Source organism: Rattus norvegicus, chromosome 10, assembly GCF_036323735.1.
Source record: "Rattus norvegicus strain BN/NHsdMcwi chromosome 10, GRCr8, whole genome shotgun sequence".
NCBI lineage: Eukaryota > Metazoa > Chordata > Mammalia > Rodentia > Muridae > Rattus > Rattus norvegicus.
In genome coordinates this window covers 39,980,717-39,991,992 of record NC_086028.1, presented here as the reverse complement: position 1 = coordinate 39,991,992, position 11,276 = coordinate 39,980,717, and the positions used below count along the sequence as shown (strand labels likewise).

Here is an 11,276-nt window from a genome sequence, read left to right as displayed (position 1 = left end):
ATTTCAGAGGGAACAGTCCACAATTCCTGCTTGTGAGCTGTGGTGAGACAGACTCATGGTAGAGGGAGAGCTCCTCCTTCCTTCCTACCATAGGGAGCAAAGAGGTGGGGGTGGTGAGAAAGATAGGAACAAAATATTCTCTTCAAGTGCACATCCCCAGTGACCTAGCTCCTGCAAGTAGGCTCCACCTCCTGAAGACCCCACCAACCCCCATCACCCAATAGCCCCTTAAGCTGAGAATCTGAACATGGACTAGTAAATTCTTGAGGTCAGAGCCCTTGTGATCTAACCACCTCCCGAAGATCTCTCTGAACAGTTGCACCTAAGGCCAACCCTGAAGCATAAGCGCTTTTGAAGATATTTACGACCCAAGCCTTAACAGGTTTGGAGACCAAGGAAGCTCGGGGAGTGCTGCACAACCCAAATGCAAGGTTCCAGCCTTGTATCACACTGGCAGTGCTCCAAGAGAGGCCTGTGCGAGGTGTGGGCCTGGCTTTAACGTTAACTCCCAGAGCCTGGCTTGTGCCTTACTAATGGGTCCACGGGAGACACTCTGTCACACACCATGGCCCGTGACTCAGCGCAACTGTACTTGTGATTGACAGATGGGATTCGATCCTAAATCCTTCTCCAGGTTCTTTTCTATATCTTCCTGAGCGTGAAGGTGTGTCTCTTTTGATGTGTGATTCTGAGAGTACCTGCAATGTCTTCCTCACAGTCTGAGATGCCAATCTATATTGGATTGCCTATATAGTCAGTCTCTCTCTCTCTCTCTCTCTCTCTCTCTCTCTTGTGTGTGTGTGTGTGTGTGTATGTGTGTGTGCACGTGCACGTGTGCTCATGTGCTCATGCACGTATGGTGTATTTGTGTGTTCGCCTGTGTTTGTGGAGGCCAGAGGTTGGCATTATTTCCTTTTATGGAAGAAGCCCAGGCTGGATTCATTGCCTAGCAGGTACGAGGCCCTGGTTCTAGCTCCAGTCCTGGTACCAAAGAGTTTGGTGGTTTATGCCTGTAATCTTTGAGCCTGGAGACAAAAGAATGAGAAATTTAAGGTTATCCTCAATCACATAGAGACCAGCCTGGGCCACATGTGAACACTCTCAAGAGATAGAAGTTCGGGCTGGAGAGACGGCTCAGTGGTTATGAACACTGACTGCTTTTCCAGAGGTCCTGAGTTCAATTCCCAGCATGGTGGTTCACAACCATCTGTAATGGGATCCGATGCCCTCTTCTGGTGTATCTGAAGACTGAAAAGAAATTTTAAAAAGAGAGAGATATAAGTTCATAAACATCCCTCCCAACTTGGTGACAGTCCATCTGGTGACTTCCGTTTGTTGGGGGTGGTGGATGAGAAGCTGAATAGTGAAGGTGATAGGTGGCCACAACAGGAGGAATTCTGTAAGCAAGCATAAATAGTCCAATGCCATACACACCTTGGCAGATCTGGAGAAAATGTCATAAATGTTTTGCAGAGTGTTGGAGAAGTATATAGGGGGAATCGGTCTTCTGATGGCATTCCCCATTTAACCTTTCATAGGAATTTGCCGATTGTTCTCTTTAGTTTGGAGCCCTTTGGGAAGGAATTCCAAATGCATGTGTCTTAGGATTTTATCCTAAACCATTAAGTTACAATGTGACATGTATGAGTCTCTGCCTTTCAACTGCTTGCATGTTTGGTTGAGACAGAATCTTATGTAGCTGGCCTTAAAGTTACTATGTAGCTATGAGGATGGTTTGAACATTTGAACTTCCCGCTTTCATCCCCAAGCACTGGGATGTGCCCTACTGCTGTCCCTCAGTGTCTTGCTTTGCCTTATTTTTTTAAAATGTGTTTTCTTTTAAAAAAATTGTTTATTTTATGTATATGAGTACACTGTAGATATCTTAACACCGGAAGAGGGCATCAGATCCCATTACAGATGATTGTGAGCCACTATGTGGTTGCTGGGATTTGAACTCAGGACCTCTGGAAGAGCAGTCAGTGCTCTTAGCCACTGAGCCATCTCTATAGCTCCTCTTCTGGGTTTAAATGTCATGCTTGGTTAGTGTTTGTTTCAGAGGCAGGGTCTCACTATGCAGCCACACTGACCTGGAACTCACCAGACCCCTGACTCAGCCTCTCATGCATTGGAGTTACAGGTGGCTATCCCGTGTCTGCCTCTTTTTAATGTTCTGATAAAGGTTCCACGCCGTGTCAGTTAAATGATGAGAGCCCTCAGGGGCTGTATTAATTCAATTTAAGGGCTCACCAAGAGCATTCCATCTCTCACTTGGCAGCTTGACTGCACTTGGCTTGGCTTTGAACTATGTCACCCATCCAGAAACTTGCCTGAGAGTGGATCTTGTTCTAGAAGCTGGCAGAGGCACAGTATGAGAGGGAACAGGCCTCTCAATGGATGTGAAAGGAGACTGCAGGCTACAGACTTCTGCCCCCGAATCAGGGCATTCCTGTGATCCTGGCTAAACTGTGGGACATCCTAGAACTTTAGATCCTCAGCTGACAAGTGGAAAAAGAAATCTAACCTCTTGCCCTTTCAGCACCTGCTCCAAGGATCAAATAAGGTAAAATACATAGAAAAAACAGAGAGCTGTTTGTCTCTCCTGAAGCCTTTGCTGTCCTCTGCTCCCTGCTGTGGCCGTGTAACACCCCCACTCCCCACTCCCCATGGTCCTAAAGCTTGCTCTCCTCCTGGGCCACAGTGCTCCTCCCTGCCTCAGGGACTTTAGAACTTTACTCCTGATGTCCGCTGCTTAGCAAGCAGTCTCCTAGGTATTCACACTGGTTCTGCAGCCTTCAGAGAATCTCTGCTCAACCATCACCTTGTCTGAAATGCCTTCTCTACTCCCCTGACCCTGGTTAGTGTCCTGAGCACTCACATGGCTGCCTGGAGCACTGAGGAGTTATGGATCTACCTGTTGACTCTTTAAAATGTCAGTACCACGAAGGAGCAGAGATGTACTTTTTCTGCTACAATCCTGGCACTTAGAACCTGGCATACATACACTTTAAAAAAGAGTAAGTAGAAGAGAGAGAAGAGAGGAGAGAGAGAGAGAGAGAGAGAGAGAGAGAGAGAGAGAGAGAGAGAGAGAGAGAACAAGCCAGCAGAGAGTGATCTAAGAGTATAGAACAGGGTGGGCTGAGCAAATGGCACTCCAGTGGGACCAGCCACATGGAGGGAACAAAGGCCAGGAGACCCCACGTTTGTTCTTGCCCCAACCCCGCCTCCTGGCTTAGGTGTATTAGCACAGAGCCCCAGAGTAATTACCAGAGGCCTTTGGATTGTTTACTCCTTGTTAACCACCCCCTTTGCTCACTTAATTGGTCCGAAGCCCGAAGCCCGTGGCATGGGTAACTAACTGTGTAATAATTTGGCTTCCAGTCAGAAGCAGGGGCAGCTGGATTGTGCTGCTCTTGGGCTCTGGGTGCAGTTCATATGGGATGGTAAAGCATGGACAGACTTCGGCTGCAGAAAACACCAGGCAGTGTCCTGGCAGTGTGCCCTCGGGACTTGCTCAACCTCAGGATTCTCCCCCAACCCTCCAACCCCTGCAGGGAGCATGCGGGCCCAGCGGGACTCCCGAAATCCCTGCTCTAAGAGAGCCCCACAGAAATGGGGGGACAAAATGAATCTCTAGTTCAGGGGGATGGGATCTAAAGCCTACGTCTGACTGCCCCATCTCAGGCTTTCTGCTTCCATTTGTGGTCTACTCTCTCTTGCCTACTGCCTGCTGCCTTCTTAAAGAGAGGCTGCCTCAGACCCTCCCACACAGGCTGTTTCTCTGAGCCTCCCAATGTGCCTGATTCTGTCATGCACAGACTGTACTACTTCCAGAAGGTTCTAATGCCTCTTTAGTTCTCCACTAGTTATCAAGTAAAGGACTAGATTAATCCAAACCCCACCCTCCTCTCAAAGTGGACACATCACCTGAAGGTTGCAGACAGTCATATAACACGGCTGCAGAGGCTTCTGGAGACCTCTCTGAGTTCAGAGGTCCAGGTATTGTGCAGAGTGAGAAAGGGGGCTTGGGGCTGTGCTGAACTAGTGTGCACCAGGCTCTGAGTTCGATCCTCAACACAGACACAAACCAGACATGGTGGTTCATACCTGTAATTTCAACACTAAGGTGATAGAGGTGGAAGGCTAAGAGATTCAAGGTCGTCACTGTTCCTTAGTGAGTTCCAAGCCAGCACCGGCTCCGAGATTGGCAGGACAAATGCCCTCTATGTAAGTTTCCACTATGGAGAAGTGTCACAAAGTGACATTTACGGGACTGTGATGAGGGATGGGGCTTGCAGTGGGGAGGTCAGGTGGATGCTGAGACCTGGGTGAGGGAAGCTGAGAACAAGCTGCTCGACAGGGAGCTGCAACTCAGAGGCTGAGGGAACAAAAGGCCAGGGTTGGACAGAGGGCCGGGAATATGTGTGGAGGTATGAGCTGGAATATGTGTAAGAGGTGCTGGTGGAGAGAGCATGTCGCTGGAGGCAGGGACAGATGACGGAGGTGTTGGGGGCAGAGCTCTGTGGAGAGTGTGCGGTTCTCGTGCAGAGCCATGGGAATAAAGGGGGAGCTTTTGGCAGCCCCTGACTTCGTCCTTTTGCCATCTCCCTGGAGAGCAGACAGCCTGGATGGTGAGCACCCAGGGAGAGGTAACTGCTGCTTGCAGGCAGAGGGACTGAACACGCAGTTTGGAGGAAAAGTCCAGAGAATCCAGACTGGTGGACGCCATGAGCTCACATGAGAAGATGGGGCACAGAAGCCATAGCACATGTCTGACAGAAGTGAAGTGGACTTGGCTTCCTGACATGACCCCTGCAGAAAGGCTCATTTGTCAGAGCTCAGCTCCGGCCTCTCTGCAACTCCTGAAACAGTGTAGAGCATTTTCTGTTTCCCGCCTGCTGTTTCCTCGACGAAGGGAACAGGTGACTTTGTCCTTCCCTGCATCCTCTGGGCCAAGAACAATGTTAGACACGAGTAGCCCTCATAAGATATCCAGAATGATCCGTGGAGCTCCTGTCTCCCTCAGGGACCTCGAAGGTAGGCCCAGGGCTATGTCAAGAGGCATCTGTGAGTTCATGTGCTCCAAAGGGATATACGAGTTCTACAAGTAACTAACCAAGGAGAGAGACAGCCTTCCCGCCTCACCCCTGCTGTCCTCAGATTGCTGGGCCCTCCGATGACCGAACCTCTACACTCTTACTTGCTGCAGGAGCCCAGCTCCCCCAAGGACCATGCTGTGCATCTGCTTTTGCAAAGCAAGTGTCTGAAATTTACTAACAGTGTTAAGCAGGCATGGGCAAAGTGCCTGCCGTGAACACATGAGGAGCTGAGTTCAGATTTCCCAGTGCCTATGTAAAAAACTGGGCATGGTGGCAAGTACCTGTAATCCTACAGCCAGGGAGGTAGAGACAGGAGTCTCCCTAGGGTTGCCATCTGGACAGCTTAAGCAAATTAGTGAGCTAGATTTAGTGGCAGATTCCTTCTCAAAAATAGCATTCAAAGCAGTAGAGGAGGACACCTGGTATGGACCTCTGGCATACACACACACACACACACACAAATGCACACACAAATGCACAGGCACACGCACACACATGTACATAAACTCACACACATACACGCATGCATACTCATGTACATGCATGTACACACACATGCACTCACAACCAATGCATGCACACACACACACACACACACACACACACACACTTACATGCACACACAGAGGTGTGCTTTGGGAAATGTCAGGAAAAGAGATTTAATTCATAGAGATTTAATTCAGTAATCCAGGCTTCCTTTGGTTGGGAACTCTCTTCCATTTGGTTTGTGATTCAGATTGGTTCAGGAAAGAGATATCCCTGCCTCCTTGGGTCCCCAGAACTCCCCAGAGGAGAAGTGTCACAGCAGAAACTTCTCAAGGAAGGGACTTGACTCCTGTACTCTTTGGCCCAGCCTGGCCCCTGACACTAGCTGCTCCCTGTTCCATGCCTAATAAGAAAGCCAGCCCCAGGGCACTGGGCCTCATAGTAAAGTTTTAGTAGCCTCGGTGGGTTTGATCCCATACTTCTGAGAAAATGAGTCACTTCAGGTTCAAGTGAGGAATTTGTGGGCAAGCCTCAACAGCCTGCTTCTAATTTGGGGATGGAAAGGTGTTTACAACACCCCCCCCCCCAGAGGCAATACAGACTAGAGGAAGGAGCGCTAAGCAAGGGGCCTTGTCTCCCGCCATCCTGCAAGCCTGTTCCCCTGTGTGCCTGGAATCACACTAGTCCAGGATTCTTCAATGGAGCTAAAAGATGTGTCCCTTCCCTTTTTGGCCTGAGCTTCTAATAGGCAAATGCTGTGGTGGGGGATCCTGCCTATGACATTTTGAGAAGGGGTGGGGGTAGTGGTCTCTGAAAGATGAATGGAGTCTGAAGCTGAGGCTGCTCCCTAGGGCTCCTGTGTGAGAAGCCCACTGTGTGAGCCAGGGCAGTTCAGGAGGGTTATAATGGCTACACATGGTTATAATGGTTCAGACATCTTCTGCCCAGTCCCCTGCTGTTTGGGCTTAGTGCGGAAGGGGTTAAAGTCACTGAGTGTGGAAAGACTAGTCACCAGGTCCTCTCCTTCTGGAGTCCTCTCCTCCCTTTGTTCTCAGGGATCTGCTTTGCCTGCTGGGCTTAGGCAAGTCTAATACTGGGCTGGGAGCCATGCCTCTCTGGCACCTAGATTCAGTACTGTGGTAACTTGCCCTCGCTCTGCCCCAGGCAGGAATCTGAAGCAAAGCAAAGGAAGCGGAGAAAGCCTGGACCCTGAGACCAGAGACTTGCAGGAGCTAGAGACCAGTCTGGAGAGCAGAGTCCAAGACACGCACTTATTTGGAAGATGGGAGAAACTGAGGCTCGGAAATGGAAAAGTTTCCCAGGTTCTCCCAGCAAGTCAGGCACAGACTCGAATGCAGGTTTCACAATTGGGGTTTCCGGAGACATTCTTTTCTCCTGGGCTGAGCTGCAGAGTTTGAGGACAGTTCTTGGGCTGAAGTTGTCACGAACAGGTAATACTTGAGCAAGGGGGCGTGGTGCCAGGTGCCAGCGAAGCAAGAAAAGGGGGCTGGCTGGGTGGAACTGCTATCCTGGTATTTATCCTGGGTTTCCTCTGGTAAGTCCAGGCACTCCAGATGAGTAGTCCCTTGGAGCCTCAGATAGTGGTCAGCAGAGAGCCCGGCCTGAGAGAGATCTCTTCAGTTCAGGGCTCCTTCTTTGGAGCAGATGCAGCTCCAAGCCCAGTTCCTCTCCTCAGCAGCTGCTGTTGCTTAAGGTTTCTGAAGCTGAGCTACAGTTTGCAACATAAATATCCTTTTCCTCTGGTGCGTTGCAGGCAGAGCACAGAGAAAGTGATGGAGAAGCCACAGTTGCTATTGTCCACCTGACCCTTCCTCAGCTGTCATCCTTCAGTTGCCCAGTAGCGACTTCTCAATGCTGTAGCTGTTTCTGGGGGCTCCCTCCTTGTGTGATACAAAGCTCTCAAAGCTGAGGCAAAGGTGCTTCCTTTATAAAGAACCTCAGGAGCCAAGATGCTTCACCAGCCTTGTAACCTAGATCATTCTCTGCCTCCTGGACTGTCTCCTGGTGGACCAATTGTCTGTGTGCTTGGGCACACCGTAGAGGAAATGAACAGCAGGATGTCAGAGTCCAGGTGCCTGTGAGCAGCACTGCAATGGGGTCACCCTCCACTTCTTTGTAACAGATTGTCCACTGCAGTGCAGGACCAGAATCTTCGCCTTCCCTACCTCAGAGATGTCTGTGAGCAACAAAGTTCTTAGAAATGCAGAGCTTGGTGCTGGGGGCACAGCTCAGCAAGCCAGGTGCTGGCTGCACAAGTGCAAGCACCTGTTCAGAGCCCACATGAGAGGGAAGGCCTGGTGGCATGCATCTGTAATCCCAACACTGAGGAGACAGACCAGGGAGTCCCTGGAGCTTGCTGACCAGTCAGTTTAGCTGAATCCAGGATCAGCTCAAGACCCTTTCTCAGCTAAGTAACTACCTACCTACCTGACTGACTAACTAACTAACTAACTCACTAAAGATGGAAAGAAATAGAGAAAGGCATTCAGCATTGTCCTCTAGCCTCCTCATGCACACACACACACACACACACACACACACACACACACACACACACACACAGAGTCAAAGCCTTTTACATGGCTCTTCCTCTAACCCCTGTTCTTCCGGCTTAGCCAGGTTCCCTGAGGGGCCTGTCTATACTAGTCTTCAAGGGAAATCAATGGCTTGGGGGATAGTTGACTTCATCTCTGTCCCAGAGTTGTCCCATGTCTCCATGAGATCTGGAGCCAGCACTGAACTTCATGGAGTCGCTGGGATTGGCTGGAAATGGCCTGGGGTCCAATCACAGCCAATCTGTGTCTGTCCTGGAATCTGTTCCTTGAGTGGGGGAAACTACCTGTTGTCATTTCTACAGACACAAGCTTGTGGGGAAGGGGAACCCAGAGCTTCCAGAGACCATCAGCAATTTGAGACCAAACAGCTTTGGTCTCAAATTCCTTTCATTTTTTTTTTCTTTTTTTGTCTAGCTGTCTTTTTTTTTTTTTGATATTAAAATTACAAAGGAGTTTTCTTTGTTAAATTTACATATAAAACAGAACAGTAGGCACTAATAAGAATACAGTTTTTTCCCCATAGAAATAAAAATAAATATATATTTCTTTTTTTTATCTTTATTAACTTGAGTATTTCTTATTTACATTTTGATTGTTATTCCCCTTCCCAGTTTCCGGGCCAACATCCCCCTAACCCCTTCCCCTTCCCTTCTATATGGGTGTTCCCCTCCCCATCCTCCTCCCATTACCACCCTCCCCCCAACAATCACGTTCACTAGGTGTTCAGTCTTGGCAGGACCAAGGGCTTCCCCTTCCACTGGTGATCTTACTAGGATATTCATTGCTACCTATGAGGTCAGAGTCCAGGGTCAGTCCATGTATAGTCTTTGTGTAGTGGCTTAGTCCCTGGAAGCTCCAGTTTGTCTAGCTGTTTTTAATCAGTGTTTTCATTTATTTATGAGCTACTCTGGTTTGGAATCACATCATTCTTAATTAAGAAGAGAGAGAGAGAGAGAGAGAGAGAGAGAGAGAGAGAGAGAGAGAGTACATTCCTTTAATCCCAGTACTCATGAGACAGAGGCAGGTGGATTGCTATGACTTCAAGAACAGAGTAAGTTCCAGGCTAGTCAGGGTTACATGGCAAGACTCTGATTGAAAAACAAAACAACGACCTGGGCATGATGGTGGACTCATCCCCTTTAACCCCAGCACTCGGGAGGCAGAGGCAGGTGAATCTCTGTGAGTTCAAGGCCAGCCTGGTCTACAAAGCAAGTTTAAGACAGATTTGTTACACAGAGAAACCTTACCTTGGAAAAACCAAAAACCAGCCAACCAACCTACCAAACAAACAAAAACCAAAACCAACTGAACAATCTTTAGGAAATTCATCTTCGTTTTGGTTTATAGTCTCAGAGGCTTCGGGCTTGTTAACCGACTGTCTCTGAGCCTGAGGTGAGACAGCACGGTGGGAACAGGTTGGGGCATAAAGCAGAGACAGAGGGAGAAGTGAGCCTCATATCCCTTGCAAGGGCACAGACCCAGTGACCTAACTTCCTTTATTACACCCTTCCTCTAAAGCACACCCCCTCCCAAGCCCACCGTAAAGTTCAACTTGTGACCAACCCTTTAGCACTTCTGGGGGATGTCCAGACCCAAACTGCAACTCTGGATGAGAAAGGAGCTTTAGCTCCTGGCCCAATTAACAGAACTGTAGATGGAGGTTGGGGCCAGGAAAAGACAGGTAAATCCTGAAAGGCACATGATAACAGCCACGCCAATCAACACATCTTTGCTTCTTCCTTAGGTATCTTGTGTCTTGTGAGGGCCATGTTACTTGGTCCCACACTATGACACCCAGGGGGAATCAAGCAGGAATGTACACACAACCAGCATCATCCTGCCTCCTGTTTCCTGCCTGGAAAGTGAGAAGAAATGTCTGGAGCTGCAGTAGCCACATTGTGACCATGAGGCAGAAGCAGAAGGAATTACAGTGGCCAAGTCTTGACATTACAACAGAGCCACTGACGATTCCTTGAACTGTCTGCCCGAGTGTTTCTTGTAGTTGATAAAAGTAAACTCCTACAATCGAGACCAGCCCGCTAGACCCCCAAAATTGTTGTAACCATTTTGTTCCAGGCCTGCCAGCTATTTCGCATTGTTGCTGTAACATGCCAGTCATGGACACACAAAAATAACTTGACTCAGTGCAGGGTCATGCTGACCACATCCCTGTTATAGTCTGTATGTTCTGAAGTTTGTTAATCTTAAGAAATCCAACAGCTGTAAGCTCCATGTAGGACCAATCAGAATAAAGGTCAGTTAGAACTGTTCTGTCCAAAAGCTGGCCAAAGTAGCTTGAGTCAGAGCTGACCATTGGGCAGCACTTCCTGCACCTGCCTATGAGCTTGTTGTGGTTTTTCCCTTTATAAGCCGGCCCTGAGAAATGTTCAGGGGTTGTAGCCTCAGCCCCCGAATTCTGAGCTACGGCCTCGATTGATCAGTCTTAGGGTATGCATTCAATAAACCATCCCTGTCAGACTGAGATCAGTATTTGTGTGGTTTGTGGGCCTTCTGAAGCCCAACACCTACTGGAGGAAATGGAGCTGGATGATCTGTTATGTACATTTTGAAAAAAATTTGTCAGGCATGGTGGTACACATTTTTAATTTCAGCACTCTCGAGGCAGAGGCAGGTGGATCTCTGAGTCCTAGGAAGCCTGCTCTACACAGTGAGTTCCAGGACAGCCAGGGTGACATAGAGTAACCCTGTCTCAAACCAGCCAACTAACAAACAAATATAAATAAATAAGCAGATAAATCAATCAACTAATAAATAACCCCCCAAATGTCCCTTGGGGGTCTGGAGTGATGTCTCAGTGGTTGATTGCACACTGTTCTTATAGAGAAGAATTCATCTCGCTTATGTGGAATGGAGTGATGTCACTGACCCAAGATTCAGGTGGAAACAATAGCAAAGAAGACACTAAATTATGTTTACTGTTGCAAACCTTGCCAGGGGGAGGCTCAGTTACTATATGGTAACACTAACAAGCGGGCGCTGGAAAACTGGGCTGCTGGCAACCTTTAGTCAAGACCTCACCCCCGAGTATGCTGCAAACCCCATGGTGTATCTTACTCACAGGAAGTGACATGTTCATTTTATATACCACACAGAC

The 11,276-nt window shown here is 48.6% G+C and overlaps 1 long non-coding RNA gene across 2 annotated transcripts; it reads left to right on the top strand.

Moving 5' to 3' along the window:
* Nucleotides 1–2,331: 2,331 nt before the first annotated feature.
* LOC120095103 (uncharacterized) lies at nt 2,332–10,643 on the top strand. 2 transcript variants are annotated; one of them, XR_005490212.1, is made up of 2 exons: nt 2,332–2,563; nt 9,906–10,643. It is a non-coding gene; the product is annotated as an uncharacterized LOC120095103 (long non-coding RNA). The 2 variants fall into 2 exon arrangements; XR_005490211.1 differs by lacking the exon at nt 2,332–2,563 and adding an exon at nt 6,713–7,036.
* Nucleotides 10,644–11,276: the final 633 nt, after the last annotated feature.